General features: G+C 41.5%; 1 non-coding gene across 1 annotated transcript; it reads right to left on the bottom strand.

Annotated features, from left to right (window-relative positions):
• Positions 1 to 2415: 2415 nt before the first annotated feature.
• On the bottom strand, positions 2416 to 2528 carry LOC119468668. Its single transcript, XR_005197411.1, has one exon.
• Between the last annotated feature and the right edge of the window lie 5043 nt (positions 2529 to 7571).

Genomic DNA, 7571 nt, shown 5'->3' with positions numbered 1-7571 from the left:
AAAAAAAAAAAAAAAAAAAAAAAAAACAACTAGCACACGCACAAACCCAATCATGAATACTGTAGAAATTGGAAGCCTCATATATTGCCTGGTGAAAATATAAAATGATGCAGCAGTTGTGGAAAACAGTTGGCAGTTCCTCTAAAGTTAAACCTAGAATTACCATATGACCCAGCAATTCTACTCCTGGGGATATAGCTAAGAGAATTAGATACATTTGTTCAAACAAAAACTTGTACATGAATGTTCAAAAAAAGCGTATTCATAATGGCCAAAAAGTAGGCACACCATCAACTCATGAGTAGATAAACAAAAGGCGGTATATCCTACAACGGAATTTTATTCAGTCATAAAGATGAATGAAGTGTTGATACTTGCTGCAACGTGGATGAACCTTGCAAACATTGTGCTATGTGACATAATTTAGACACAAAAAGTTGCTCCTTGCGTGGTTCCATTTATATGAAATGTCCAAAATAGGAAAATCCATAGAGACAGAAAGATTTATGGTTGTCATGGACTGGAGGGAGGGGAAATGAGGAGTGTCTACTTAACGGGTATGAGATTGTTTATATACATATGTGTATATTATTGCATTTTAGGTTCTGGGGCACATGTGCAGAACATGCAGGATTATTGCAGAGGTTCATACATGGCAATGCGGTTTGCTGCCTCCATCCCTGTCACCTATATCTGGCATTTCACTCCCTACCCCCGGCTCAACTTCAGCAGTCTCAGGATACAAAATCATTGTGCAGAAATCACAAGCATTCCTATACACCAAAAACAGACTTAAAGAGAGCCAAATCAAGAGCAAACTCCCATTCACAATTGCTACAAAGAGAAGAAAATACCTAGGAATAGAACTAACAAGGAATGTAAAGGACCTCTTCAAGGAGAACTACAAGCCACTGCTCGACGAAATAAGAGAGGACACAAACAGATGGGGAAACATTCCATGTTCACGGTTAGGAAGAATCAATATTGAGATTTTTTGTTTTGAGGCTGATGAAAATAGCCTGGAACTAGATAGCAGAATTATAGAAAAATTTTAAAAGTCAGTATAACTTTTTTTTTTTTTTTTGAGACAGAGTCTTACTTTATCACCTAGGCTGGAGTACAGTGGCATGATATTAGCTCACTGCAATGTCTGCCTCCTGGGCTCAAGTGATTCTTGTGCCTCAGCCTCCCGAGTAGCTGGGATGACAGGTATGTGCCACCACACCTGGCTAATTTTTGTATTTTTAGTAGAGACGGGGTTTCATGATGTTGGCCAGGCTGCTCTTGAACTCTTGGCCTCAAGTGATCTATCTGCCTCAGCCTCCCAAAGTGCTGGGATTACAGGAGTGAGCTACCGTGCCTGGCCTGTCACTAAGACTTTGAAGTCAAACAAGCCTAAATTTGAGTTCTGGTTCCATGTGACAATGGGTTAGATAGTTAACCTCTATGAAGCCTTAATTTCGTTCCCCTCTGTAAAATGGGTCGTTAATATTAACATTTCACCTATCTTTGGCTCATGCCTGCACCTCAGCACTTCGAGAGCCATGAACATGGCTCATGCCTGTAATCTCAGCACTTTGGGAGGCTGAGGATTGTGGTTTGCTTGAGCCCAGGAGTTTGAGACCAACCTGAGCAACAGAGTGAAACCCCATCTGCACAAAAATTACAAAAATTAGCTGGGCTTGTAGTTTCAGCTACTCAGGGGGGCTGAGGTGGGAGGATTGCTTGAGCCCAGGAGGCAGAGGCTGCAGTGAGCCATGATCACACCACTGCACGCCAGCCTGGATGACAGAGTGAGACTCTGTCTCAAAATAAAAATAATAATATTTTTGGTAAGTATTAAGTTAGATGATAATAGAAAGCTGGTGCTGTCTCAATGAATGGCATTGCCATCCTCTCTGTTTGCAAGGCAGAAGTCATTCTAGCACTTTGGGAGGCCGAGGTGGGTGGATCACCTGAGGTCAAGAGTTCAAGACCAGCCTGGCCATCATGGTGAAACCCCATCTTTAAAAGAAAAAAAAAAAAGAAGAAGAAGTCTCCCTGACCTCATCTCTGCCCACATAGCTAGTCGTATAGACTTTATTTTCTAAATATCTCTTAAATTTACTTTTCTCTATCTCTTCTACTATCCTTGAGAAAGATGAAAAGAAGGCAGCTCCTGGCGATTGAAAGCTGCCTTGATACACATAGCTAAGACAAATTATTTTCCTATTGGACATAAACAGTCTCCAACCTCAGAAAAAGTTACTCTAAGACTATGACAAAACAAGAGAAAGCAAAGTCTCTTCATAAGTTTTTCTAAATATAGACAAAAATTAAACAAGTTTACTGTGTCACCCACAAAATATCAAACACTCATCCTCTTGACTAAAAATGAATGACTGCTACTTTTTCTTTTTTCTTTTTGAATCTTAAATTGTCCTCTCTTGCCAGCCCTCCTAAACTGAGAGGGAGATCGCTGCGTGTCCTGCCAGACTACCGTGTTAGGACTGAGCACGGGGGAGCAGAAATGGCATAGGCCAGGCCGAGTGACTGCCACGTCTTTACCGATTACAGCTTCATCCTTGTTCTAATCTGCCTTCTCTGAGATAATATCTAGTCGCATACGAATAGGTATTATCAGTTACAGAATTGACCTGATTCCCTGACATCTGATCAAGAGCAAGTCTTCATTTTATTTGACCTTCCCTGCAAATCACCCAACCGTCATGAGCGGTGTAAGGTGGAAATAATCAAGTCTATGAATGTTTGTGTGTTTTTACCATGTTAGGATTTTGTCGTTGTTATTTTAATCACAAAAGTTACAAATTACACGGAGTTCTTAAGGAGTCCATTTTTTAAATTACTTTTTGTTTCTTTGGTGGTCAGAGCCGTGGGCACACAGGCTCAAGTCACTTTATAAGTCAGTCAATATTGCCAACCATATATTATAGGTTAAGAATTTTACAATAAACAAAGTAACATTTAACATTAAAAAAAAAAAAAAAAAAAAAAAAAAGAGCTGGGCGCAGTGGCTCACGCCTGTAATTCCAGCACTTTGGGAGGCCGAGGCGGGTAGATCACGAGGTCAAGAGATCGAGACCATCCTGGTCAACATGGTGAAACCCCGTCTCTACTAAAAATACAAAACATTAGCTGGGCATGGTGGCGCGTGCCTGTAATCCCAGCTACTCAGGAGGCTGGGGCAGGAGAATTGCCTGAACCCAGGAGGTGGAGGTTGCGGTGAGCCGAGATTGTGCCATTGCACTCCAGCCTGGGTAACATGAGTGAAACTCCGTCTCAAAAAAAAGGAACTAGGAGAAAGGGTCAGTGAACTAGTTTAGTGGGAGTGAAGACGACCAAAGGAGTCCAGGTTTGGACTGGTTGGTTTGCTCATCATGTAGGACTAAGGTGGCAGAGCCTTTGGTGGCAGATGCCAGGCTTTTGTCATGAGTGAATGCAAGAAAATGTCAGTTTGGATGAGTGTTTTGAGTTGTTGAAGGCCTAATCTTCTTATAGTCATAGAGTATTTGGTGAGAACTGATAGTGGAAGAGTGTGTTTGTGTTTTTATCTGGTTGTACGCAGCTCTATTTGTTTATGTACTAAATGGAATGTGTTATTCCTACTGGCAAAGTGCCCTATGAAATGTAAAATGACATCTTTTTTAATAAGATGGAGTTAGTTATGTATTTTTTGTTGTTGTGTTTTTGAGATGGAGTCTTGCTCTGTCACCCGGGCTGGAGTGCAATGGCTTGATCTCTGTTTACTGCAACATCTGCCTTCAGGATTCAAGCGATTCTCCTGCCTCAGCCTTCTGAGTAGCTGGAATTACAGTCATGCACCACTATACTCAGCTAATTTGTGTATTTTTATTTTTATTTTTATTTTTTTTAGTAGAGACAGGGTTTCACCATATTGGCCAGGCTTGTTTTGAATTCCTCACTTCCAGTGATCCACCTACCTTGGCTTCCCAAAGTGCTGGGATTACAGGCATGAGCCACCATGCCCAGCCAAAGTTAGTTATATCAAGGGTACTCTATACACTAACTAAAGCCCAAATTCTATTACTGGTTCTTTCTAACACCCTCTTACTGAGACAACTCGTAGCTCATATCTCCCCATGATGTGTATTCTCCCTCACTGCAATGAGTAACAGACCTAATGTGTTCAGCTCTAGGTGTGCTCCTGTGCCTTTTGGCTGGAAGCCATTGACACACTTTAGTTTAAGCCATCGATAACTCTTGCTTAGCCTATTGCAATAGCTTATAATGCTCACTATTTCTCATATATTACTGAGAATCACTCTGTAATAGAGACAATGGTTATTATTATATTATTATTCTTTGAGACGGTCTTGCTCTGTCACCCAGGCTGGAGTGCAGTGGCGTGATCTCAGCTTACTGTGACCTCTGCCTCCTGGGTTCAAGTGATTCTCCTGCCTCAGCCTCCCAAATAGCTGGGATTATAGGTAAGCACCAATACTGCCCAGCTAATTTTTGTGTTTTTAGTAGAGATAGGATTTCACCATGTTGGCCAGGCTGGTCTTGAACTCCTGACCTCAAATGATCCACCCACCTCGGCCTTCCAAAGTGCTGGGATTACAGGCATGAGCCACCATGCCCAGCCAACAATGACTATTTTTAAGATTTCATGAGAAATCGAGTTTAATTATTTATTCACTTTTCCAAATATTTGCTGATTAAGTGTACTGTGTGCATAGCATTGTGACAACGTCATGAAGATATATGAAGAGAACTTTTAATTAAAAAAGGTCTCTGCTTTCAGGAAACTTTGGCAATCCATGCACACGCAGAAAATACTATAGGAAGTTTTAAAATGAAAATTGATGGCCAGGCAACTTTCATTTTAAAACATTTTTGTAAAAATACAAAAATTAGCTGGGCGTGGTGGTGGGCACCTGTAATACTGCCACCATGCCTGGTCCATGTTAGAGACTTCTTTTTAAAGACTAGTCAAGTGCAGTAGCAGGAAAGAGGGAAAGAATAGAACAAGGAGGTCCATCTGTAACTATGAACAGTCAATTGAGATAACTTGCTACCTTTGGATCAGCCAGATTTTTCATCTTAAAAAGCCAAGATCTAAAAGATCAGATTCAGCCAGGTGCAGTGACTGAGTCCCTACTCATCTTTTCACCATGCAGAATATGTTGATACTAAGGTATCCAGCATACTCTAGGTGTACTCCAGGCCATAGGTGTGGTTCCTAGTTGCCTGGTATCTAGTGTACTCTGGATATCTAGTATCTAGTATCTAGATATCCAGAGTACACTAGATACCAGGCAACTAGGAACCACGCCTATAGTTTAGAGTATTTAAATTAGCCAATCCTAAACTGTTTACCACACTCTGTCTTACCTCTCCCCTTTCCCAAACCTGCAAGAAAGCCTGTGTCCTAAACATTCGCTTCCTGTTGACTTCAGCCTCCTGACCACCCTGGGGTTTCCATGTGGCCCTGCATGCCATGCCATGCCTCCATGTCTCTAGGATCTAGTATCATCAACTTTTCTTTAACCTCTCCTCTGACTTCTCTTGTGAACTCACCAGACTAATCATCCCAGAAAAGAATACAAAACAATCCCAAAAGAAGGACCATTGAAGGTCTGTTGGTCTTGAAAGAGTCTTAGCAAAAGGACTAAAGAGAAATTCCAAACTATTAGCTGTGGTTATCTCCAGGGAGACAGAAGAGATGAGACGAAGAAATTGGATATCTTCAATAATTAAAATTTTTAAAAACCAAATATGATTTTAAACTTAGGAAACAATAGAAATTTCATTATCTTATATTCTCCGGTACTTTCTTATTACCCTATAGAATATTTCACAGCTTTAAGGAATTGTGAAAATTTCAGGAACATCAAAATCTAGCAGAGGAGATGGTATGATTCTCTGAGTGTCCAAAAACTGTCCATCCACATGTAATAGCCTGGGACAGTGATCATAAAGCTGGGCCTGTAGGGCCTCTGTGCCATAATATTCCACAGCAATGGGATCATCATCTTGATCCATCACTGGAGATTTTTATCTTAAACTTGCCTCTTTTCTAAGGACATGAACATATCTAGTTGGTGAAAGATACCTTCACCCATCACCTGGGCTATACACTACACTGGGTATTTCCTTTAACCCCTGGTAACATTCCTTGTTTTATCGAATACATATAGCAGACTTCTTCTTTTCTTTCTTTCTTTCTTTCTTTTTTTTTTTTTTTAAGTGACATGGTCTTGCTCCATTGCCCAGGCTGGAGCACAGTGGTGTGATCATACCTCACTGCAGCCTCGAATTCCTGGGCTCAAGCAATCCTCCTGCCTCAGCCCCCTGAGTATTTGAGACTACAATGGGGAGCCACTGTGCTTGGCTAATTTTTGCTTGTTTGTTTGTTTGTTTGTTTAGAGATGAAGATCTCATTATGTTTCCCAGACTGGTCTCAAACTCCTGGCGCTGAGCAATCCTCCTGCCTCAGCCCTTTAAATGGTAGGGGCTACAGGCATGAACCACCATGCCCATTTCTGTAGCAGATTCTTCATCGTTCTAAGGTTTAACACGTTCTGGAGTTTTGTTGTTTGTTTTGTTTGAGATAGGGTCTCCCTCTGTTGCCCAGGGTGGAGTGTGGTAGCACAATTATAGCTCACTAGAACCTTGATCTCCTAGGCTGAGGTGATTTTCCCAGCTCAGCCTCCTAAGTGGGACTATCAGTGAGTGCCACCACCCAGATCATTTTTTTCATGTCTTTTGCACAGATGGGGTTTCACCGTGTTGCCAAGACTGATCTCAGACTCCTGGGCTCAAGCAATCCTCCCACCTCGGCCTCCCAAAGTGTTGGGATTACAGGTGTGAGCCACTACGCTTGGCCACATTTTCTAGTTTTGTTATTTCCCTAGAGGACTGCTTAAACTTTAAGACCAGTGTAAAGGAAAACATTACTTAGCTAGTGAGTGAGCCTAGCTGACAGTCCAGAATCTATATTTCAGCATGGTTCTATTGTTATTTATTTTTTCATCATGTAGGAGGTAAGTTGTGTTTCTTTATGAAAAAAAGAACTGCCTTGAAGTGATATACTGTATAAAAATTCACTGAAGTTGGAAAAAATGATTACTCTGTGGGATGAGGATATTAACAGGAAGCATATGACTCCATGAAAATGTAATGTGGGATATGACTAGGAAATTGTACAAACATTTACATACTCAGGGATTTGGATATTCAGTAAAGTACAATGTTCCTTATTACCTTAAGACTCTAGATTATTTTACCCTGGTATATTAGGCTGGTCTTACATTGCTATAAAGAAACACTTGCCAAACACAGTGTCTCATACCTGCAATCCCAGCACTTTGGGAGACTGAGGCGGGCAGGTTGCTTGAGCCCAGGAGTTCAAGACCAGCCGGGGCAATATGGCGAGGTCATGTATCTATAAAAATTATAAAAAGTTAGCTGCGTGTGGTGGTGCATACCTGTAGTCCCAGCTACTCGGGAAGTTAAGGTGGGAGGATCACCTGAGCCCAGGAGGTCGAGGTTGCAATGAGCCCTGATGGCACCACTGCACTCCAGCCTAGGTGACTGAGCGAGATTCT

The sequence above is a fragment of the Cebus imitator genome, unplaced genomic scaffold (genome assembly GCF_001604975.1).
Source record: "Cebus imitator isolate Cc_AM_T3 unplaced genomic scaffold, Cebus_imitator-1.0 Scaffold469, whole genome shotgun sequence".
NCBI lineage: Eukaryota > Metazoa > Chordata > Mammalia > Primates > Cebidae > Cebus > Cebus imitator.
Note: the sequence above shows the minus strand (reverse complement) of the source record. Positions and strands in the feature narration are given on the sequence as shown.